This window comes from Salmo salar, chromosome ssa21 (assembly GCF_905237065.1).
Source record: "Salmo salar chromosome ssa21, Ssal_v3.1, whole genome shotgun sequence".
Taxonomy (NCBI): Eukaryota; Metazoa; Chordata; class Actinopteri; order Salmoniformes; family Salmonidae; genus Salmo; species Salmo salar.
Genome location: NC_059462.1, coordinates 34171154 through 34196956, shown reverse-complemented (window position 1 = coordinate 34196956; position 25803 = coordinate 34171154).

Here is a 25803-nt window from a genome sequence, read left to right as displayed (position 1 = left end):
CACTTATTCACCAGGTCACACACACACTCCTCACATGTGCAAACACTAATTGCTTAACTGATCACTAACCAATCACTGCTTTACTGTAGTATAGGCCTATAAATAGGTCAAAGGTCAGATTACCTGTTTTGAACAATGGATGCCAACAATGGACAGAGAGCAAGAGGAGTAGGAGGGAGATGCAGGGGACAACAATGAGGACAAATTCAAAGAGTTGGAGGAAGAGGAGGGCAAAGAAGAGAAGGAAGGAGAGCCATCTCTGATGAGATTAGGGCAACACTTGTTGATCATGTGATAAACCCGGTTTGACCATGAGAGGCTGGACTGAGAGTCCAGCCCAACTTGAGTCGATTTACAGTGGCGTCCATAATTCGAACCTTCAGAAATGAGAACAGGTATGCAACTATCTAATGACTATTTTAGCATTACAGTAATGTACTGTAAAATACATATGACTGCATAGTATTGCATAAACATTTGAACTCTAAGCCATCCATTTACTCCACTGCATTGAATGAATGAGGTTGGTTATCATGCTGTACTAACTTTTTTTGTACATTGTTTACAGTTCCTATGCTGAACACATACTGTGTTGAATTCTGTACAGAGTGGAAAGGCAAAGACATCATGGAGGACGAGATGCTTGTTTACAGATGTACAAGAGACTGCAATTATAAATATGGTTTTGGCCAACAATGCAATTAGGATTTGAGAGATAAGAGCGCATATCTTGAATAATGACACCATATTTAACAACATCAATGCTGTAAGCCTGTCGACCATACAACGCATCCTCCAACGGCACCGAGTGACGACGAAACAACTTTACAAGGTGCCATTTGAGAGAAACTCTGACAGTCAAGAATATGCGACATGAATTTGTAGAGGTTTGTATGCAACACTACTTCCAGTACTTCAGACATACCATATTTACTCATCTGTATATCTTTTTGTCTGTTACAGAGAGTATTGGAGCTGGATGCCCATGTAATTTGCCATGAATTTATTTATGTGGATGATGTTGGCTTCAACCTCACCAAAACCAGGCGCCGCGGAAGAATGTAATAGGACAGAGGGCAATTACCAATGTCCCTGGACAGCGTGGGGGTAATATATGTGTGCTGCCATCACTCAAACGGGGTCCTCCATCACAATGCCACACTGTACAACACCGGCCATATGCTCACTTTTCTGGATGCAATTTACACAATGCTTGTCCCTGATCCAGATCAGGAGCCTGCTAGATTTGTGGTTTTATGGGACAATGTTAGTTTTCACCGGGCTGTTCTGGTCCAAAACTGGTTTGCCAGCCATCCACAATTTGTAGTTTTGTACCTACCCCCATATTCACCTTTTCTAAATCCCATAGAGGAATTCTTCTCAGCCTGGCGCTGGAAAGTGTATGATCGCCAACCCTATGCCCGCATGCCAGGCAATGGAGGACGCATGTGGGGACATAGAGGTTGCCTCTGTCCAAGGTTGGATACGCCATGCTAGGAGATACTTCCCTCGATGTTTGGCAAGAGAAAACGTATCTTGTGATGTGGACGAACTATTGTGACCAGACCCAGCCCGGAGAAGAGATGAAGCGTAGCTTAGCACTGGTGACTGCCCCCCCCCCACCAATTCCTGGACTCCCCCCCTTTTTGGTTTACATATGTTTATGGTTAAGTTGTATGCTACTGTATACAACAGTAATGTTTGGCCTAATAAATGTTTTCTGTTTCTACATTGCATTGGTGTTTAGTGTACTTGTTACCCCTCTCAGCAGATTACTTTCACTGTAGAACATTGTATTGAAATGTAGATATAAGCCTATGACAGACCAAAGAGCTTTAGATTTAGAACAAGTGTTTACATGGTATATCCAAAAATGTACTATTATGAAAGCAGTGTTTGCCATTTGACGCAAATGCTTCATTATGACATGCGTTTATGGCATATTGAATGCAGTGTTACATTTTGAAGGAGATGTGAGGCATTTTGCATTTTGTGTGTGCAGTTTAGGGAATTGTGTGTAGAGTTTTGAAAAAGGAGACAGTTTTGAAAACGTGTGTAAGCGGTTGGAAAAAAACTGTAATATGCTAAATCCTGTAGAATTGTTTGCATCCAAAATGGTGAAAGTCACACTGGAGCTGCAGATGTTATCAAACTTTATTCTTCTTGCTGTCATTTTGTAGAAGCATGGTCTGTAAGTAAAATTAATCATAACATATTTGGCATTTAATTCATGATATTTTGTACTGATCATTTTAATGATATTTATGAATGTTCTTGCTAGCCACATGGATATCTGTTCAGTGCATTTGATCTTGTCATGTTTTGGGGAATTATTTGCATCTGATTTAATGCATATTTCTGTGTTTATGAACATGCATTCAAATACATGCTGTGTTGAGATTTAAGCCTAGTATTCAGCTAGCATACATTAAATCATAGTCATTGTTTATTTCTGTTTAACTAATTTCAGTCACTATTACTGTACCTACGAAGCGGTGGCAATATATCGTCCTTCAACTCTACAGTAGCTGTACCGGATTTATCTATCTGCTAAGCTTAGGAAGGGGACTCTTGCGAGGGCAAAATGGTAAAAAGAACCTCAACAGTGATTGCATCCTCCGGTGGACAAGATATCCAGTCGGCTCTACTCTTTTGCACACGTCCAAAGCAAGATGTCAGCTTTGGAACGTAAGGGCCTTGCAACCAGGTCAGAGTGTTCTCATTCGTCTAAGTCATCAAGATGCTCCTGCAAGTCTACAGCAAGCTTGGCTGCATTAGAAGCTCGTGCCATGGCTGAAGCAGCACTAGCAAGAGCATCATACTCCCAGAGAGAAATAGAGGTGAATGTTAAGAAAGCCCCCCTTAACGTGGAGACCTGTCTGGAGACCACATTAGAAGCTCTTCAGCATGAAAAGGAGGCAGAAGTGGATGCAGCTGAACAGTTGTCTGGGGTTGACTGCAAACAATGCTCATCCCACCATTCCCTTGAGAGGACTGAGAGCTATGTACAAGACCAGCAAGCCTACATGAACTGCCATCAGCCACAAACATACAAGGTCTCAGCTAGATGTTGAATCTCCATCCCCAGGTTGGTTACCTCCAGCCACACAACCGCTATCCCTCCCACAGCAAGCCGGCCCAGAGCTCACAACCACATACTCTCACTCATGCCAGCACTAACATCGAAGCACCAGCCACCTCAGTACTCTAAAAGACTTACTGCATGCCTAGACCCACGTATAGGCTCCGCACCAGGCCCATCACAGATGACAGCCAGCCACCTGGTGTAGAACGACATGAGTCCAGTGGGGCCCATCCTGATCGTGCCGGTGTCGCTGACCTGGTGAAATTCCTATCATGCCGTGACCCCCTCACAGCTGGACTCACCAAGTTCAACAACAAGCCAGAGAACTACTGGGCTTGGAAGTCAACTTTCACCAACGCCATTGAAGGCCTCGACCTGAAGCCTAGTGATGAACTTGACCTACTGATCAAGTGGCTTTGACGAGAGTCCGCTGAAAACGTGAGAAGAATGAGGTCTGTCCATGTCAATCACCCTGCTGCAGCCCTCAGTATGGTCTGGCAATGGCTAGAGAAGAGCTATGGATCTGCTGAAGCTATGGAAGCAGCCCTCTTCAACAAGCTCGAACACTTTCCAAAAACATCTGATTTAATGCATAATGCTGCATATTTCTGTGTTTGTGAATATGTATTCAAATACATGCTGTGTTATTATTGAGAATTAAGCCTAGTATTCAGCTAGCATACAATAAGTCATAATCATTGTTCTTTTCTTTCAATATTTCCGTTTTACTCATTTCAATCACTATTACTGTACCTACAAAGCGGTGGCAATAAATCATCCTTCAACACTACAGTAGCTGTACCGGGTTTATCTATCTGCTAAGTTCTCCAACAAAGATCCCCAGCGTTTGAGAGAGCTAGGTGACCTTCTGTTCAATTTGGAGGCAGCCAAAGCTGAAGGTTACCTACCCGGTCTGTCCTTCCTGGACACTGCGAGAGGCATCAGTCCTATCAGCCTACAGGAGAAGTGGATATCACAGGGGACTAGATACAAACAACAGCATGGTGTCAGCTTCCCACCCTTCTCATTCTTCTCCAGTGTAATCCGTGCTGAAGCAACGATGAGGAATGACCCAAGCTTCATCACTTCCGGCCAATTACCATCTAAAGGAGAGAAATTCTCAATGAGAACGGCAAGAGCCCCTATCACAGTGCACAAGACAGAAGCGGACAATGCCATCCAGAAAGATGAATCTAAGATGGGTGACCCTAACAAACAGTGCCCTATCCACAAAAACCTGTGTGAAGAGAGGAAAACTTTCCTTGAAGAGAACTCTGTATGCTTTATGTGTGTCTCCACAACCGCACACCAGACGAAGAACTGTAAAGCTATCATGTAATTCCATTGTTGACCACTTGGGGGCCACTGTCCTGTGTTGATGTGTATTGTTGATTTAATATGCTAAATCCTGTAGAAGAAGAATTGTTTACATTCCAAAATAGTGATAGTCACACTGTGGAGCTGCAGATGTTATCAAACTCCATCCTTCTTGCTATCATTTTGTAGAAGCATTGTCTGTAAGTAAAATTAAACATAACATATTTGCCATTTATTTCATGGATGATTGTTTTAATGAGATTATCGTTTTAATGAGATTTATGAATCTTCTTTAGCCACATGAATATCTTTTCAGTGCATTTCATCTTGTCATGTTTTGGGGAATTATTTACATCTGATTTAATGCATAATGCTGTATATTTCTGTGTTTATAAATATGTATTCAAATACATGCTGTGTTATTATTGAGAATTAAGCCTAGTATTCAGCTAGCATATAATAAGTCATAATCATTGTTCTTTTCTTTCTATATTTCAGTTTTACTCATTTCAATCACTATTACTGTACCTACAAAGCGGTGGCAATAAATCGTCCTTCAACATTACAGTAGCTATTTATCTATCTGCTAAGTTTAAGAAGGGGCATAAGAGGGTAGAATAGCATTACAAGGATAGGATTACAAGTTTAAAAAAACAGTGATTTTAAAAACAATTCTCAGAGGAAATGTAACACCAAGGGTAGGGTAAAACATACTGTATGTGTATTTTTATTTCTTTCTAAAAATAACAGGTGCAAACTTTACACAGGCACCAAATGTTTGGTAATACACGCCTTTCTCACTCTTGATTCTTTTGTCAATGTCATGCACATGCACACTTAAACAACCGCAGTAACTTTCCAATCACCATCACATAGCCTCACACACTCACGCACACACACATACGCATAGGAGTACTTGAGCCCCTCTCATGGCGTAAGGAGGCGGGAATATGTCCTGTCAGTTCTCATTACTTGTATGGCTGTGTATCTCAAGACATTAGCATATAGCTGGCCCGAGGCTCCTAGCCCATCCATAGGCCATGGCTGGGATTAGATTTATGAGGGCCTCCATACCACCAATGCCTGCACCTCATACAGGCATACGGTGGTCTGACTATTCGTATCTAGTTTTGCTCCTCATACTTGTACAATAAGGGTCATAGATCTGTACGTCTAAGAGAGATGCTACATTTCATGTACTGTACACTGTTAGCCATTTTTGTAATTTTATCAGTAATTTACTGTATTAATCATCAGCATGATACTGTATAAACTGAATACAGTAGATTACGGTAGGATGCACAGTTAAAAAAATGTACAGCACACTGTAAGACTTGTAAATTGCTGCCAGTAAGTTACTGTACATTTCACAGGAAATGTTTTACAGTGTATATATGTGTTCATGACATACACACGAGGCATGTTTTTCCTATAGGCTATACATGCATCCGTAATTTGAAATATATATGATTTAAGATGAGATCATGTATGATGATCTACCTCATACACTGGTATATTTTTTATGGCTAGAAACATTTGAATGAGGAATTGTTCTTTCCATGGGGATGCTGTACAGTCTGTAGTACAGATGTAGGATCTTAATTTGATCACCCTGTTGCAGGAAAACATTTCTGCAATGCAGGTTTAAAACGGCTCCTGAGGTTTGTAATTTTCCACTTTGAAATTTCAGACTTTATTTTCCCTTAAGAAAAATGTATTAACCCTTACAAAAATGTAAATTAATTATAATCCACATAATAATTCACATTTCATGTTGCTGCAGGATTATTTTCCTGCAGTAGCAAACAGGCTCAAATTAGGATCCTACATCTGTACATGCTGTACTGCCTCTGGAGCATACTTACATACTGCAATGGTGACTCATTTATGTTACAACAGTCCATGTGAGAGCCATATATAACAGATGTTTAACTGTGTGCCAGTTTCCTTTTTCAACTTCTTTGATTAATACACAAGGTTCCCAACAGTCTTCTGTGGATTAAGAATAAAAGTATAGTATATTGAGATAAAAGGCCATGGTTTTCCACTGGTGAATGAAAAGTGAAAAGGAAGCACATTTGTTTTGGTACATCAGCTCTTCAGTGAGATTCCTCACTGTCACGTTTTGATATATTAGTCCTACATATGGTAGAGCAAAGAGGGGCCGTGACCATTTTCTGGAAATCACCAAGGAATAATCTTAGAGTCCATAAATTAAACATTTAATCTGGCTCCTTCTCTCTAGAGAGCTTATTGTGTCCGTGACCCCATATTACGCATACATGCATGCACGCACATACGCACGCACGCACGCACACACACACAAACACACACACATGTGAGACACCAACTGGGACCGCGATTTAATAGTTGCGTAACACCCCTGTCCCAAAAACACAGCTCTAGCACCTATTCTTGTAAATCATTAGGTGACTTACAAGAACACTAATGGGTGATCTGATAAGTTGGGAAGAAGAGTTTTCCAAGGACCCCTGGGCTTTTTGGGAAAAGTTAAAACCTGTTAGGGATAGACGTTCCGCCTCACCAATATCCAATGGTAGAGCGTGGCGCGAAATACAAATACCTTAAAAATGCTATAACTTCAATTTCTCAAACATATGACTATTTTACACCATTTTAAAGACAAGACTCTCGTTAATCTAACCACATTGTCCGATTTCAAAAAGGCTTTACTGCGAAAGCAAAACATTAGATTATGTCAGGAGAGTACCCTGCCAAAAATAAATCACACAGCCATTTTCAAAGCAAGCATATATGTCACAAAAAACAAAACCACAGCTAAATGCAGCACTAACCTTTGATGATCTTCATCAGATGACACTCCTAGGACATTATGTTATACAATACATGCATGTTTTGTTCAATCAAGTTCATATTTATATCAAAAAACAGCTTTTTACATTAGCATGTGATGTTCAGAACTAGCATACCCACCGCAAACTTCCGGTGAATTTACTAAAATACTCACGATAAACGTTTACAAAAAACATAACAATTATTTTAAGAATTATAGATACAGAACTCCTTTATGCAATCGCGGTGTCAGATTTTAAAATAGCTTTTCGGCGAAAGCACATTTTGCAATATTCTGAGTAGATAGCTCGGCCATCACAGGCTAGCTAATTTGACACCCACCAAGTTTGGTGCTCACCAAACTCAGATTTACTATAAGAAAAATTGGATTACCTTTGCTGTTCTTCGTCAGAATGCACTCCCAGGACTTCTACTTCAACAACAAATGTTGTTTTGGTTCAAAATAATCCGTAGTTATATCCAGATAGCTCCGTGACGCACGGGCCATTTCGTGACAATTTGTTTTTAAATTTTCCATTACCGTACTTCGAAGCATGTCAAACGCTGTTTAAAATCAATTTTTATGCAATTTTTCTCGTAAAATAGCGATAATATTCCAACCGGGCGACGTTATATTCATTCATAGACTGAAAGAAAAGTCGTCTCGTGCACGCGCACTCCAGTGTCATTGTTCCCTGCCTGACCACTCACAAAAACTCCTGCTTTTTTTCTCCCAGACACTGCAGAGACGTCATTCCGCTTTCTGGCACATTCTGAGAGCCAATGGAAGCCTTAGAAAGTGTCACGTTACAGCAGAGATGCTGTATTTTTGATAGAGATGCCCTAGAAGGAGAACAAATTGTCAGACAGGGCGCTTCCTGTATGGAATCTTCTCAGATTTTGGCCTGCTATATGAGTTCTGTTATACTCACAGACACCATTCAAACAGTTTTAGAAACTTTAGAGTGTTTTCTATCGAAATCTACTAATTATATGCATATTCTAGTTTCTGGGCAGGAGTAGTAACCAGATTAAATCGGGTACGTTTTTTATCCGGCCGTGAAAATACTGCCCCCTATCCCAAACAGGTTTTAACACCAGATTTACACTGATTCCAATATGCCCAGAGCGGACTGCCTCGTCTATAAACCTGCACATCCAGGCTCAAACTCGGCAGGTAGAGGACATGGCTGTTTGGATTATGGTTCTACCATTCTGGTTCATGGGGACTGCAGGGGAATTTAAAAAACGCAACCACAACACAATAGCAATATTTCCCCATGTAAGACTGGCTTCCACTTAAGACACCCGAAAGTCTTTCCGTTTTTCAGCTTTGGAGGGACCTGCCAATGGAGTATGTAAGATACAGTATTTATGTCCTATACTGGTCTATGCAGTCTACAGTAAGAATGAGACATCCACGCTATTGTAGTCATAATTTTACCCCTTGTAAGACTTATTGTCAATTAGAAGAATAGATTGGATGTAACGTTTAGCTGCCATGGTAACAGCAGTGGTCTGTTGTGTTCTGATAGACAATGATGGATGATGAGGAACTGCTTATCAGCCAGTCAGCCAGCCAGCACTGTCGGCCAGCACAGCCGGCCAGCACAGTCGGCCAGTCAGTCGGTCAGCCCAGTCTGGCCAGCACAGCCAGCCAGCCAGCTGTCATCCAGCCAGTTGTCCAGCCAGTCATCCAGCCAGCCAATTCCAATTAAATTCCTGAATTGGAATGGAATTGGAATTGAACTGGAATTTAGACTGTCTGAATTGGATTTGAATTGGAAAACATGAAACACGTTTTTAAAACATGAGTTGTATTATAATTGTGCAAATTCCAGTTACTGGAGTTAATGCATTTAGCAGTTAAATTCAATGCAAACTTTGTTTTAAATCAAATCATTATAATTATATACATTACTGTATATACATACTTTTTTTCTTCTTCTAATGAGTAGTTGATGTACAATATATTTACAGTTAGATTATTTTTGTCAAATTAAAGCGATAGCTCACCCAAATTAGATATTGGTTTCCTTACCGTTAAGCAGTCTATGAACTATGGCATTGTCATTTTTTAATTTGGGTGAACTATCCCTTAAGGATGCCTTTTAAATGGAGGCAAAATTCAAATTCCACTTATTTTTTTACTCAATTATTCTGTATTGGTTTATAAAACTACAACATATGCCATTTAGCAGACACTTTTATCCAAAGCAACCTAGTCATGCATGCATAACATTTTTACGTACATGTATGGGTGGTCTCGGGAATCTAACCCACTATCCTGGCATTGCAAGAGCAATGCTCTAGCAACTGAGCACAGAGGACTACAACATATGTTACTGCTTACTTTTAGCCTTGGAAAAATACATTTTAAATGATGTCAGGGGGCTGATTGACATAATTCTTAGCATGCTGTTTTGCTGGTCCATTTTTTGTAATTATTTGTTTCTATGTCTCTATTTTTGGATTGATTGTTATTTATATAATGCAGCACAAAGATAAATAACATTTAAAAAATAAGTTTACTCTCATCTGTTGGTGGATGGATTTATTGCAGCAGTTATTGAGATAGTGAAGCCATTTGAAATGGTTTAGGTTGTCTTGTCAACTTGATGCTTTCTACCTTGAAATCAAACTGAACGCAAAAGGTAAACGATTCAAAATGTTAACTATAAAAACTATAAAAGAACACATATGGAATCATGTAGTAACCAAACAAGTGTTAAACAAATCAAAATATATTTTATATTTGAGATTCTTCAAAGTAGCCACCTTTTTCCTTGATGACAGCTTTGCACACGCTTGGCATTCTCTCAACCATCTTCATGAAGTAGTCACCTGGAATGCATTTCAATTAACAGGTGTGCCTTGTTAAAAGTTAATTTGTGGAATTTCTTTCCTTCTTAATGTGTTTGAGCCAATCACTTGTGTTGTGACAAGGTAGGGGTGGTATACAGAAGATAGCCCTATTTGGTAAAAGACCAAGTCCATATTACAGCAAGAACACCTCAAATAAGCAAAGAGAAACAACAGTCCATCATTACTTTAAGACATGAAAATCAGTCAATCTGGAAAATTTCAAGAACTTTGAAAGTTTCTTCAAGTGCAGTCGCAAAAACCTTCAAGCGCTATGATGAAACTGGCTCTCATGAGGACCGCCACAGGAAAGGAAGACCCAGAGTTACTGCTGCTGCAGAGTTAACTGCACCTCAGATTGCAGACCAAGTAAATAATTCAAAGAGTTCAAGTAACAGACATGTCACAACAGCAACTGTTCAGAGGAGGCTGAGTGAATCAGGCCTTCATGGTCGAATTGCTGCAAAGAAACCACTACTAAAGGACACCAATAAACATAAGAGACTTGCTTGGGCCAAGAAACAAGAGCAATGGACATTAGACCCAGTGGAAATCTGTCCTTTGGTCTGATGTATCCAAATTTGAGATTTTTGGTTCCAACCGCCATGTCTTGTGTTTACTACATGATTCCATACGTGTTATTTCATAGTTTTGATGTCTTCACTATTATTCTACAATGTAGAAAATAGTAAAAATAAAGAAACACCCTTACATGAGTAGGTGTGTCTAAACTTTTGACTGGGACTGTATCATCTTTAAATGTTATCCTTTATGAAAACAGATATCGTAAGGCTGTATCTCAACAGCCTAATTTTACCCTAACAGTAGTGTGAAAACCTGATTTGCAGCCACAACAAGCAAGTCACATTATTTATGCCTGCAACATGTTATGTAATTCCAATTTGAATTCAGCCAGAATCAAGACAAGTAGAACTAACAATTATAACTTTTAATAACCAGCAACCTGCATTTAGAATGACAACTAAAATACTTAGAACTTGACAAAGTATACTACCTAAACCAACAACCATCTAAGTAACGGGTGCAATAAATCCAACTATTATTGGATTAGTTTAGAAAAATGTATGTTATTTATCTTTGTACAGCATAAGATCAATCAATCAATATGCTTGCAAAAACAAAGATATTGAAACAAACAATTCTGAAACTCAACCTGATATAAAGCATGCTGGGAAATATGATAATGATGGGTGTGGTTTTGAGTGCATTTTACTACAATGTAAAAATAACACAGCCACACTCAACTGTGGTTATTAACACCAAGGGGTTCTTTTACAACACTGAGTGTTTTTTTATCAGTATTTTTGGGACATAACACTGAGGGTTAATTTTTCAACCCTTCATTAATTTTATAGAGCGTTGAATTCTACTCTGCCTTTAGTATCATTGCTTTACTTAGACAGACACATACAGTAGCATGAAAGGTGGATATGGGAATTTAACCCTGGTCTCCTTGTTGAGTGTTGCCAACATGACCACGGCTCTGGATGATCCTCTCTTTTCTATCATAAATCTTGTTTTGAACTATGCATTTAAGCAATTGACAACATGATGTGTAAATGTTACATAAAGTGTGTTACATAAAGGGTTTTCTTTGAATATTATGGCCTAGATTCAGGCCTAGATGCAATCAGATCAAGCTTTAATCAGTGATAGCATAGCGGATATTTTGGGGGTGTCAAAGGTGGAACTGCATTGGAGCCTTCATATCAGTGAGCAGCTGCTCTTGCGATCATTGTCTCAAAGCCACACCTGCCCCACCCACATTAAAAGTTCAGAACAAGAAAGTGTTGGCTATATAGAAATAATGAAACAAAATAGAGGTGTAATTGAGGTGTAGATGACATGTCACAATCCAGTGTTCCAACTTGTAAACAAGGCTGCATGAGGATTTCTGTTAATGCAACTCCTTGTAGCCAATGGCAATGTCCGCTAAAGGTATAATGCAGGGAGCCACTTGTGAATTTGACAGCTCTAACACTGTTCCACATCTGACACTCTCAAAACAACCGTCATGCAGATGTCGGCTAACCCTACATATCTGAAGCAAATGTGTCTTAGGTGTTTCCCAATCTCATTTAAAAAAGGTTTGGCTAATCTTGTAATTGTTTTTAGAGCATGAAGCTTTGTTCCACAAACAATGTTCCAAACCAACTGGGAGAAAAACGGAATAATGTAATAATGCATAATACAGTAATGGAATAGAGTATTTTGCATTTTATGCAATATTTCATGTTGTTCATATTAAACAGTTTTAATGTATCTATGATATTCACTAATTGGATGGGTTATATTTAGGACAATGATTTACATCTTCATGATTGTATGTTTTAATTTGAAAAGCATCATATTGTATCATTTTTTATGTTTTACATTTTAAGCTAATTCCCCAAATTCCTGAACGTTTTCAGAATTCAGGGGACATTTCGAGGTTTACCAGGAATATTCCTTCTTAGTTTGTTAAGAGGTTAAGTTTGTCTTTGGAATCTGCCATGAGTTGACGTAGTCGGGTTGAGTTTGGTTTGAGTTGAATGAAGTGAAGGAATTTAAATTCAGGGAATTGGTGTAGAGAGGGAATAGAATTATGTGAATTGTTGTGGCAGAATAATGAATTAGGAATTGATTTTTGAATTGACTTAAAATTACATTTCTGATTAATTGAATTGAGGGAATTGTTGTGGCAGAATATTTAATTAACAATTGCAGTTTTGAATTGAATTGGAATGAGATTAGTTGAATTGACTCTGAATTGAAGAACTACTATTGAATTTGGAATTTAATTGATGGAATTTACAGGGAGAGGGAATTGAATTTCTGTAATTGACTCCAATCCTGATAGAGACAAGTTAATAAAGAAGTAATCGGGGTTCAGTCCAGTCAGGCTCTTGTACGGAACTTGGTTCAGTTTTGAATTTACCAGGTCTTTCTTTTCAAACCCAACCGGTAATGAAGCAGCTTGGAATTTCATATACACATTGATGCCCTGGAATTAATAAAAACAGAGCTGCTGTCACACACACACAAACACACGCGCCCGCGCACAAACACACGCGCCTGCAATCCACTATCTCATCAGCCCAGCCAGGCAATTTATAAATTTGATCTCCACTATAAAAAGCATCAAGACATTATCTCACATTTCTTTTATATCGCGTCTCGTTAGCTCATTGTTATAAAATAAATGTCACTAGAAAACAGCTGAAACAAATGAAAAAGCAGCTACTTTACTGTTATTCTGACTGCACTTTTGACGTGACTGTAAGTTAGCCATAGTTGGCTATATATCAAGCAAGGGATAAGAACGTTGCCAGTTGGTATGGCAATGGAACATTTAGAATGAACAACTGGGTCGCGTCTACTTCGTCTCGGGCCTAAGAACACCCGTGCCAATATATCCTCCAAACACGGGCTTCTCTGGCATTATCACTTAATTAAATACCTCTATACAGTAATATGCTGCCTCCATTTCCTCTCTTCCCAAGGCTTATCCTCTTTAGACAAAATATTGATTTCAGTCCATCACACACATGGAATAGTTTCCACAGTATGAGTTTACATTATAAGAAAGAGGAAGGAGGCCATTCAAGGGCGATATTCCCCTCGATGTGTGATGAAGGTTGGAGGTGTGTGTGGCAGTGGGGGAGAGAAAGTGTGGCGAACACTGACAAACTGACAAACACGTGTTTGTTTTCAAGTGTGTGTGTCTGTGTGTGTGTGTGCGTGCGTGCATGCTTGCATGTGTGTGTGTAGTTCTGTCTATGTGAGTGTTTATCAGCTGACAAAGGAATAAGGGTGTCTTTCAAAGGCAAGACAACAGCTTGAGCAGATGAGTGTTCCAACCTATCCTGGGACTATGTCTAACCTACCCTGGGACTATGTCCAATTTACCCTGGGACTATGTCCACACTACCCTGGGACTATGTCCAATCTACCCTGGGACTATGTCTAAACTACCCTGAGACTATGTCTAACTTACCCTGGGACTATGTCCAACCTACCCTGTGACTATGTCCAACCTACTCTGGGACTGTGTCCAATCCTACACTTGGACTATGTCCAACCTACCCTGGGAATTGTCCACCCTACCCTGGGACTATGTCCAATTTACCCTGGGACTATTTCTAACCTACAATGGGACCATGTCCACACTACCCTGGGACTGTGTCTAAACTACCCTGAGACTATGTCCAACTTACCCTGGGACTGTGTCCAACCTTCACTTGGACTGTGTCCTACCTACCCTGGGACTGTCTAACCTACCCTGGGGCTATGTCCAACCTACCCTGGGGAATGTCCAACCTACCCTGGGACTATGTCCAATCTACCCTGGGACTATGTCCAATCTACCCTGGGACTATGTCCAATCTACCCTGGGACTATGTCCAGTCTACCCTGGGACTATGTCCAACGTACCCAGGGACTATGTCTAACCTACCCTGTGACTATGTCCGGCCCTGGTGAGAATGAACACTTGTTCTCCCCTCAGCAAGGACGTGTGACTGATGTGTTAGTGACACTGGGTGAACATCGGTTGTGACACTGTATGTGATGTGGTTGCAGTACAGTATGTTCTATAGTGTGTGTGTGTGTGTGTGTGTGTGTGTGTGTGTGTGTGTGTGTGTGTGTGTGTGTGTGTGTGTGTGTGTGTGTGTGTGTGTGTGTGTGTGTGTGTGTGTGTGTGTGTGTGTGTGTGTGTGTGCGTTCAAGTGCGTGGGTGCGTGTGCGTGCGTGAGTGAGTGTTTCAGCATGTTTGAGCTCCCAGATATTTGAGGAGCATGAATAGAACCACTGAGCTTCTAACCACTCTGTGAAGCTATATGAATCTCACAGAGGAATAGAGAGACATTTCATATGCATAACACACAGCATCCAAGTCCCACACAGAGCTCAACTGTCTGTCTTCTCCCAACCACGCTGGGTGACTTCGAAATCGCCAGACAGAATCTAAGATCTTTAAACAGGTCAACATTCACAAGGCCGCAGGGCCAGACGTATGACCAGGACGTGTACTCCAAGCATGCGCTGACCAACTTGCAAGTGTCTTCACTGACATTTTCAACTTCTCCCTGTCTAAGTCTGTAATACCAACATGTTTCAAGCAGACGACCATAGTCCCTATGCCCAAGAACACTAAGGTAACCTTCCTAAATGACTACTGTCTGTAGCCATGAAGTGCTTTGAAAGGCTTGTCGTGGCTCACATCAACACCATTATCCCAGACCCACTCCAATTTTCATACCGCCCCAACAGATCCACAGATGATGCAATCTCTATTGCACTCCACACTGCCCTTTCCCACCTGGACAAAAGGAACACCTATGTGAGAATGATATTCACTGACTACAGCTCAGCGTTCAACACCATAGTGCCCTCAAAGCTCATCACTAAGCTAAGGATCCTGCGACTAAACACCTCCCTCTGCAACTGGATCCTGGACTTCCTTCCTCAATTACCTCGACTACCGGTGCCCCTGCACATTGACTCTGTACCGGTACCCCCTGTATATAGCCTCGCTATTGTTATTTTACTGCTGCTCTTTAATTATTTGTTACTTTTATACATTTTTTGGTTGGTATTTTTCTTAAACTGTATTAAAACTGCATTGTTGGTAAGTAAGCATTTTACTGTAAGGTCTACACCTGTTGTATTCAGCGCATGTGACAAATACAATTTGATTAGATTTTTTTTTAAATGTTTATTTTACCCCCTTTTTCTCCCCAATTTTGTGATATCCAATTGTGATCCAATTACAATCTTGTCTCATCACTGCAACTCCCCATGGGCTCCATAGAGGCGAAGGTCGAGTCATGCATCCTCCAAAACATGACCCACCAAACCGCACTCTTTAACACCCGCCCGCTTAACCTGGAAGCCAGCTGCACCAATGTGTCGGAGGAAACACTGTTCAACTGACGACTGAAGTCAGTTCAACTGACGACTGCAGGCCTCCAGCCAGCCATAAGGAGTCGCTAGAACGCTCTTGAGCCAAGTAAAGCCCCCCCCCCGGCCAAACCCTCCCCTAACCCGGACGACGCTGGGTCAATTGTGCGCAGCCCTATGGGACTCCCAGTCACGGTCGGATATGACACAGCCTGGGATAGAGCCAGGCTTTTATGGAATGGTCTGCCTACCCATGTGAGAGACGCAGACTCAGTCTCAACCTTTAAGTCTTTACTGAAGACTTATCTCTTCAGTAGGTCCTATGATTAAGTATAGTCTGGCCCAGGAGTGTGAAGGTGAACGGAAAGGCTGGAGCAACGAACCGCCCTTGCTGTCTCTGCCTTGCCGGTTCCCCTCTCTCCACTGGGATTCTCTGCCTCTAACCCTATTACAGGGGCTGAGTCACTGGCGTACTGGTGTTCTTCCATGCCGTCCATGGGAGGGGTGCGTCACTTGAGTGGGCTGAGTCACTGACGTGGTCTTCCTGTCTGGGTTGGCGCCCCCCCTTGGGTTGTGCTGTGGCGGAGATCTCTGTGGGCTATACTTGGTCTTGTCTTAGGACGGTAAGTTGGTGGTTGGAGACATCCCTCTAGTGGTGTGGGGGCTGTGCTTTGGCAAAGTGGGTGGGGTTATATCCTGCCTGTTTGGCCCTGTCCGGGGGTTTCATCGGATGGGGCCACAGTGTCTCCTGATCCCTCCTGTCTCAGCCTCCAGTATTTATGCTGCAGTAGTTTATGTGTCGGGGGGCTAGGGTCAGTCTGTTACATCTGGAGTATTTCTCTTGTCTTATCCGGTGTCCTGTGTGAATTTAAATATGCTCTCTCTAATTCTCTCTTTCTCTCTTTCTTTCTTTCTCTCGAAGGACCTGAGCCCTAGGACCATGCCTCAGCACTACCTGGCATGATGACTCCTTGCTGTCCCCAGTCCACCTGGCCGTGCTGCTGCTCCAGTTTCAACTGTTCTGCATGCGGCTATGGAACCCTGACCTGTTCACCGGACGTGCTTGTTGCACCCTCGACAACTACTATGATTATTATTATTTGACCATGCTGGTCATTTATGAACATTTTAACATCTTGACCATGTTCTGTTATAATATCCACCTGGCACAGCCAGAAGAGGACTGGCCACCCCTCATAGCCTGGTTCCTCTCAAGGTTTCTTCCTAGGTTTTTGGCCTTTCTAGGGAGTTTTTCCTAGGGAGTTTTTCCTAGCCACCGTGCTTCTTTCACATGCATTGCTTGCTGTTTGGGGTTTTAGGCTGGGTTTCTGTACAGCACTTTGAGATATCAGCTGATGTACGAAGGGCTATATAAATAAATTTGATTTGATTTGATTTGTAGTAACTCCTCAAGCGCTGCAACACTCGGGAGCATTCTCAATTTTTCTGATGTGTGTCAGTGAGATATCTATCTACATTATAAAATGTGTTAGGATATGCTGAATTTAAACACAATTTTTAAGAAATTAACCCCTCAGCCTGCGCTTTAAGATGAACTTCCTGAACATTCCACAATGGTTACCTGTACACCACAGAATCAATGACAGCAGAAGGTCATTTTGTTCTCCCCTCTGCAATTCACACGCCCTGTCAAGTACACAGTGAAATATCCAACCCAGGCTAATTAGTGTCTGTAAATGCCAAGTCTAAGGGTAGACCTCTAAAATTCTAGCCCTTTGGGTGCTGCCATAGAGTTACATTAGAAGTGCCCATCCAAGAAGGCTCAAGGTCATTGGCCGCAGATAAAATGACGTCAAATCACGTTATATGTATAGTAGCTTTGATTGGACTGATCATGTCAACTTCATACATTCAAAATCTTAGCTAGTCATCATCATGAATCAAGTTGACAATCTACTGGCAAATCCTTTTTAATACTTGTCATATGAAGAGTAATTATGAAGAAAAATGATAGATAAAACGTATCGGTGCTCATCGGCCATTGGACATAAACATTACGCAAAGTTGAAAATCGCAAATTAAACAAGGAGTGGTTTGGAAGGAATAAGTGACCGTGGCTGTGTGGTCCCAAATCTGGGATAAAGGGGCTCTTTTCCAAGTTTAAAATGATAATCATTCAACAATGGCCTTGCTGTCAATGAAGCATGATTTGTGTCGTGCTCAAAACAACTTTTGACTCTGAACTGCGAAAACTTGACTTCAGTGAGTTCAAGACGACTGGGAAGTCGGAATAAACTAGCTCCGACTGGGAAAATACATTTTGGAATTGTAAATCTGGCCTCTTTCTAGAGCTACGACCTGAAGATCAATGACATCAACATGATTCAACCATGTTTTTTCCCACGATCCCAGTTGTTTTGAAAGCGCCATTAATCTAGAGAATGCCAGACTTTGATGACAAAATTTGCCCATGAAGGAACGCCGCGCCACCTTCCTATTCATGTGAGCACAGCACAAAATGCATTATATGCTGTTGCGTATATTATGTAATATGTCAGGGAGATATGCATACTGTACCAAAGAAAGTAGTACTAAGTGTATGTTGTGTTAGTAGCCCATGTGCCCCACGCTAATAATTTGGTCTATTTATCCCTCTTAATTTCGCCTACTGTTCTGACATGTAGCCTATCTCCTGTTTTAGAGAAATGTAATCGAATATTGTAAGAGCTTTCATTGTCTGCTTATATGCCCCCTTTATTTATCCTCCAGTTCTGACTTGGTGTACAGGGAGAACACTGTATGAACGGCCCATGTTCTGAATTCTGTCACTGTACATTTCAAAAGTGCTAAACAAATAATTATAGTGACTATGTCCGTCCTGGCTCGCTCATTAATGTCTTAATCTAAATTACGGATTGCCTCTTATGCGCTTGTCATCCCCTTATGCCATAATTTGTAAATCTCAATTGTCATTAGAAACCATATTTGCTTAAGCAAGTCAGCCATTGTCACGGCTGTCGTAGGAATAAGAGGACCAAGGTGTAGCGTGTGTGTCGTTCCACATTTTATTTAATCTGTGAAACTTTGCAATACATAAATAAACTGAATAAACAAAACAAACAGTGACGCAGAGGAGAAACAAACACTACTCAAAAATAATAATCCACAAAAGCCAGGAAGAAAAACCCCTACTTAAGTATGATCTCCAATTAGAGACAACGAGGACCAGCTGACTCTAATTGGAGATCATCCCAAACAAACCAACAAAAACTAGAACCTAAGAACATAGAAATAGAACACATAGAATAAACCCCCTGTCACACCCTGACCTACTCTACCACAGAAAATACCAGCTTACCATGGTCAGGATGTGACAGCCATATCAATCAAATATATTTATAAAGCCCTTTTTACATCACCCGATGTCACAAAGTGCTGTACAGAATCCCAGCATAAAACCCCAAACAGCAAGCAATGCAGTTGTAGAAGCACGGTGCCTAGGAAAAACTCCCTAGAAAGGCAGGAACCTAGGAAGAAACCTAGAGAGGAACCAGGCTATGAGGGGTGGCCAGTCACTGGCTGTGCTGGGTGGAGATTATAACAGTACATGGCCAAGATGTTCAAATGTTCATAGATGACCAGCACGGTCAACTAATAATAATCACAGGTGTTGTAGACGGTGGAACAGGTCAGCACCTCAGGAGTAAATGTCAGTTGGCTTTTCATAGCCGATCATTCAGAGTTAGCGACAGCAGGTGCAGTAGAGAGAGAGTCGAAAACAGCAGGTCCGGGACAAGGTAGCACATCCGGTGAACAGGTCAGGGTTCCATAGCCGCAGGCAGAACAGTTGAAACTGGAGCAGCAGCAGGTGGACTGGGGTGGACTGGGGACAGCAGTTGGACTGGGGACAGTAAGGAGTGATCAGGCCAGGTAGTCCTGAGGCATGGTCCTAGGGCTCAGGTCCTCCGAGAGAAGAGAGAAAGAGAGTTATCAGCTATGTTTTTTTAAAAGGCAGTAAATGAGGCTGAGTGAACTGTTTCACTGCCGGACAAGGCTCCGCTAATAGCCAGGCGTAGCAGTGGTAAGATGTTGCTGTTTGGAAAGCTATATGTATGCCAAACAGTTTGTGGGCACCGTTTGTCACTGTTATAGTGCAATTTATGTATTGTTTAGTGTTGTGTTGTGTAGGGGCTTTTCTGGCATGCATCCCACTTTTTTTCTGAAAAAGGCTAAGACAGGGAAGGAGGTTGAGGTTAGGAGGGGAATGAAATAGTCCAAGCAATACATGTAGCTCAATGTGATGTACAGTGGCAAGAAAAAGTATGTGAACCCTTTGGAATTACCTGGATTTTTGCATAAATTGGTTATAACATTTGATCTGACCTTAATCTAAGTCACAACAATAGACAAACACAGTGTGCTTAAACTAATAACACACAAATTATTGTATTTTTCTTGTCTATATTGAATACCTAATTTAAACATTCACAGTGTAGGTTGGAAAAAGTATGTGAACCCCTAGGCTAATGACTTCTCCAAAAACGAATTGGAGTCAGGGGTCAGCTAACCTGGAGTCCAATCAATGAGATGAGATTGGAGATGTTAAAGCTGCCTTGCCCTATAAAAAACACTCACAAAATTTTGCTATTCACAAGAAGCATTGCCTGATGTGAACCATGCCTTGAACAAATGAGATCTAGGAAGATTTGTTGACTTGCATAAAGCTGGAAAGGGTTACAAAATTATCTCTAAAAGTCTTGATGTTCATCAGTCCATGGTAAGAGTGTCTATAAATGTTGAAAGTTCAGCACTGTTGCTACTCTCCCTAGGAGTGGCCGTCCTGCAAAGATGACGGCAAGATCACAGCGCAGAACGCTCTATGAGGTTAAGAAGAATCCTGGAGTGTCAGCTAAAGACTTACAGAAATCTCTGGAAGATGCTAACATCTCTTGTGATGGTCTACAATACGTAAAACACTAAACAAGAATGGTGTTCATGGGAGGACACCATGGAAGAAGCCACTGCTGTCCAAAAAAAAACATTGTTGCACGTCTGAAGTATTCAAAAAGAGCTCCTGGATGTTCCACAGCGCTACTGGCAAAATATTCTGTGGACAGATGAAACTAAAGTTGAGTTGTTTGGAAGGAACACACAACACTATGTGTGGAGAAAAAAAGGCACAGCACACCAACATCAAAACCTCATCCCAACTGTAAAGTTTGGTGGAGGGAGCATCGTGGTTTGGGGCTGCTTTGCTGCCTCAGGGCCTGGATAGCTTGCTATCATCGACGGAAACATTTGATCCCAAGTTTATCAAAACATTTTGCAGGAGAATGTAAGGCTATTTGTCCGCCAATTGAAGCGCAACAGAAGATAGGTGATGCAACAGGACAACGACCCAAAATCAACAACAGAATGGCTTGAACAGAAGAAAATACGCCTTCTGGAGTGGCCTAGTCAGAGTCCTGACCTCAACCCGATTGAGATGCTGTGGCATGACCTCAAGAGAGCGGTTCACACCAGACATCCCAAGATTATTGCTGAACTGAAACAGTTTTGTAAAGAGGAATGGTCTAAAATTCCTCCTGACCATTGTGCAGGTCTGATCCGCAACTACAGAAAACTTTTGGTTGAAGTTATTGCTGTCAAAGGAGGGTCAACCAGTTATTAAATCCAAGGGTTCACCTACTTTTTCCACCCTACACTGTGAATGTTTAAACAGTGTGTTCAATAAAGATTCTGAAAACAAATAATTGTTTCTGTGTTATTAGTTTAAGCAGACTGTGTTGCCTATTGTTGTGACTTGTGAAGATCAGATCAAATTTTATGACCAATTTATCCAGAAATCCAGGTAATTCTAAAGGGTTCACATACTTTTTCTTGCAACTCTATTTTCAAAGCCCTTTCAGTGTGTGTGTGCGTGCGTGTACGTGTGTTTATGTGTGCGTGCGTGTATGTGTGTGTGGCGGCCCAGAAATCGGAACAGGCAGCCAAGGCAGCTTGCACTTGAAAAGATGGAAACTGAAGACACAGCGACCAGATCTTATCAGCTGCCTCCAGAAGATCCCCAGACGAGAGATCCTGCAGTTCCCAAAACCTGCCACCCAGACCCTTAAAAACCTCAGAATGCATTTTGACAGACTGTCACCCAGCCTACCTGTCAGGCCTCATATGGTAACAAGCATGTGAATGGGGATTTATTAGATGTACAGTACCAGTCAAAATTTTGGACACACCTACTCATTCAAGGGTTTTTCTACATTGTAGAATAATTGTGAAGACATCAAAACTGTAAAATAACACACATGGAATCGTGTAGTAACCAAAAAAGTGATAAACAAATCTAAATATATTTTAGATTTTAGATTCTTCAAAGTTGCCACCCTTTGCCTTGATGACAGTTTTGCGCACACTTGGCATTCTCTCAACAAGCTTCACCTGGAATGCTTTTCCAATAGTCTGTAAGGAGTTTCCCAACTTTTTAATTGTACTGTATATATTTCCTGAGTTTTCCTATATATCTCCTATATATAGAACAGACACTATAAAACCTTGTTTCTTATGATTATTTTGTTTTATATGTAGTATAATTTGTACAGTTCTTTATAAATGTTTTTGTTATTTTTTACATTTGACTGTGTAAAACCTAGATGAGACAACCACATATCACAGTCAAGTATACAGTATACGAACATTCCATTCCATTCCATTCCAGGTAAACAATATATATAAATAAATCAATACAGTAATAGGAGATCTGTATGTAAAGCATTGACATTTAACATTTCAGTCATTTAGCACAGGGGTTCCCAAACTTTTTCACTCAGGTCCCCCTTACAGCATTGGGGAACAAAAAAAACATTAGCTGACATGGGATAGTTGATCTGGGCATTTCTGACAAGTTATAAATAGTTCTCTAAGGTATGCAATGACTGACATGACAAGGGGAAAAATTATGATGCAGTACCCAATTTCGAAATTGCACCTTGTGTATTCTACTATTACAACTTTTAAGAGTAAGTTGAAACAAACAAAAACAAAAACGGTACCCATAAGCAATAATTTCTGGGGAAAAAAGAAAGAATATAAACCACATATAGCGTTTTGGAAGTATACTCTTAATATATTTCAGGATGTTCTGTATCCCTGGAAATAATCTGAATTCATGTAAACAAACAGTTGTGAAAATACAGCTTGTCTGGTCTCTTGGTACAACTTTCCCCAGGTATGGAGTAAATTGAGCATAGGGACTGGGTAAGTTGAGCCGCCTTGGGGTAAGATGTTCCACACCTACACATTTATTTACTGAATGAAATATTACCACCACCTTTGAAAAAATGCTAATCTTGAGTTCATATGCCCCTGGCCCAATGGCCCAACTGGCACAATTTACCCCAAAGCCACAATTTTGACTATATTAGCACACGCAACCACAAGGATGCACTTTCATGCTATGTTAAGGACCTCATATTGCAGCTTATAGAGACCCCAACGTATGTATAAAACAGTTTTAAAACAACCTACTTTGGTTTAGATTCAAGCATCATTCAATTTATTTGACATTGTGAAAATCTTTTAATTTTTTTTACCTAACTTGCTTGTGGTTTCTTCCTTCACAGACTCCATGAAATTATGAACTCTTCCTAAATATTTGTTCACATGATTAATTTTGTGTATGGTTTCCTAGAAACAAGGGGTGGCTCAACTAACCCTGCCTCAACTAATCACTGTGCCATTGCATGTTTAATATCAGAGTCATATTAGCTAAACAAATATATTGCTCATCCTCAGAGTAATCTGGCTCGCTGTATTAACATTTGTCATATAATGACAAAATTATACAACGTGTGAAGAGATATTGCCATAAAAGGTGAAATGCCAAATCTCAGCATATGTGAAACATTGTCTCCTATTTTCTTTGTCTCTAGTGGCTAAGTGACTCAGTCTGAGTTAATTTACAACAAAAGACAAGACTGATTTTTCTTTATGTTATTTCTTTCTCACTTCCTCACAGTGGAATTAAAATCACAGCATGCTTGGTTCAGTATTGAACCCGAACTCTCTATCTCCACAGGTCTGTGGTGGTCTGAAAATGCAACCTCAAAATGCCTCCCGACTATTAATGGCTCTGTTGCTTCATGTTTTCTCTTTGTTCCTAACTGCTCTTCCAATGTACAGTAAGTCTCAAAAGAGCAGCGGGATGGTTTCTCCTCTGCACACACTCCATTGACACTTTTTCTACTTGTCCTAGATCAGGGACTGATTTTTTTTTTTAACTCAGTCAGGGTCTCAATTTAGTGTTGCAAGTTAGAATAGTTGAATACACAAGGTGCAATTTTGAAATGTTGTTGTGCATCAGCAGTTTTTCTCCTGTTAGGTCAGTCACTAATAGTCATTCAATTAGCCCATGTCAGCTAACATTTTTTATATACATAAATATCTTATTTACATAAGGACTCAGACCCTTTGCTAAGACACTTGAAATTGAGCTCAGGTGCATCCTGTTTCCATTGATCATCCTTGAGATGTTCCAGCCACCATAGTCATAGACTGTTCTCTCTGCTACCGCACAGCAAGCAGTACCGGAGCACCAAGTCTAGGTCCAAGAGGCTTCTAAACAGCTTCTACCCCCAAGCCATAAGACTCCTGAACAGCTAATAAAATGGCTACCCAGGTCATTTTCATTGCCCCCCCCCTTCTACGCTGCTGCTACTCTCTGTTATTATCTATGCATCGTCACTTTAATAACTCTACCTACATGTACGTATTACCTCAATTACATCAACACCGGTGCCCCCACACATTGACTCTGTACCGTCAACTCCTGTATATTTCCCCGCTATTGTTATTTACTGCTGCTCATTAACTGCTCTTTCATTTATTTGTTATTCTTATCTCTTACTTTTTTTGTAGGTATTTTCTTAAAACTACATTGTTGGTTAAGGGCTTGTAAGTAAGCATTTCACGGTAAGGTACAACACCTGTTGTATTTGGCGCATGTGACAAATACATTTTGATTTGATTTGAAGTCCACCTGTGGTGAATTAAACGGACTGGACATGATTTGAAAAGGCACACACCTGTCTATATAAGGTCCCACAGTTGACAGTGCATGTCAGAACAAAAACCAAGCCATGAGGTCGAAGGAATTGTCTGTAGAGCTCCGAGATGGAATTGTGTCGAGGCACAGATCTGGGGAAGGGTACCAAAACATTTCTGCAGCATTGAAGGTCCCCAAGAACACAGTGGCCCACATCATTCTTAAATGGAAGAAGTTTGGAACCGCCAAGACTCTTTCTAGAGCTGGCCGCCCGGCCAAACTGAGCAATCAGAAGAGCCTTGTTCAGGGAGGTGAGCAATAACCCGATGGTACCCTTAACAGAGCTATAGAGTTCCACTGTGGAAATGGGAGAACCTTCCAGAAGTCCAACTATCTCTGCAGCACTCCACCAATCAGGCCTTTATGGTAGAGTGGCCAGACGGAAGCCACTCCTCAGTAAAAGGCACATGACAGCCCGCTCGACGTTTGCCAAAAGTCAACTAAAGGACTCTCAGACTATGAAAAACAAGATTCTCTGGTCTGATGAAACCAAGATAGAACTCTTTGGCATGAAAGCCAAGCATCACGTCTGGAGGAAACCTGTCACCATCCCTAGGGTGAAGCATGGTGGTGGCAGCATCATGCTGTGGGGATGTTTTTCAGCAGCAGGGATTGGGAGACTACTCAGGATCGAGGGAAAGATGAACGGAGCATAGCACAGAGAGAACCTTGATGAAAACCTGCTCCAGAGCGCTCAGGACCTCAGACTGGGGCGAAGGTTCACCTTCCAACAGGACAACAACCCTAAGCATATAGCCAAGAC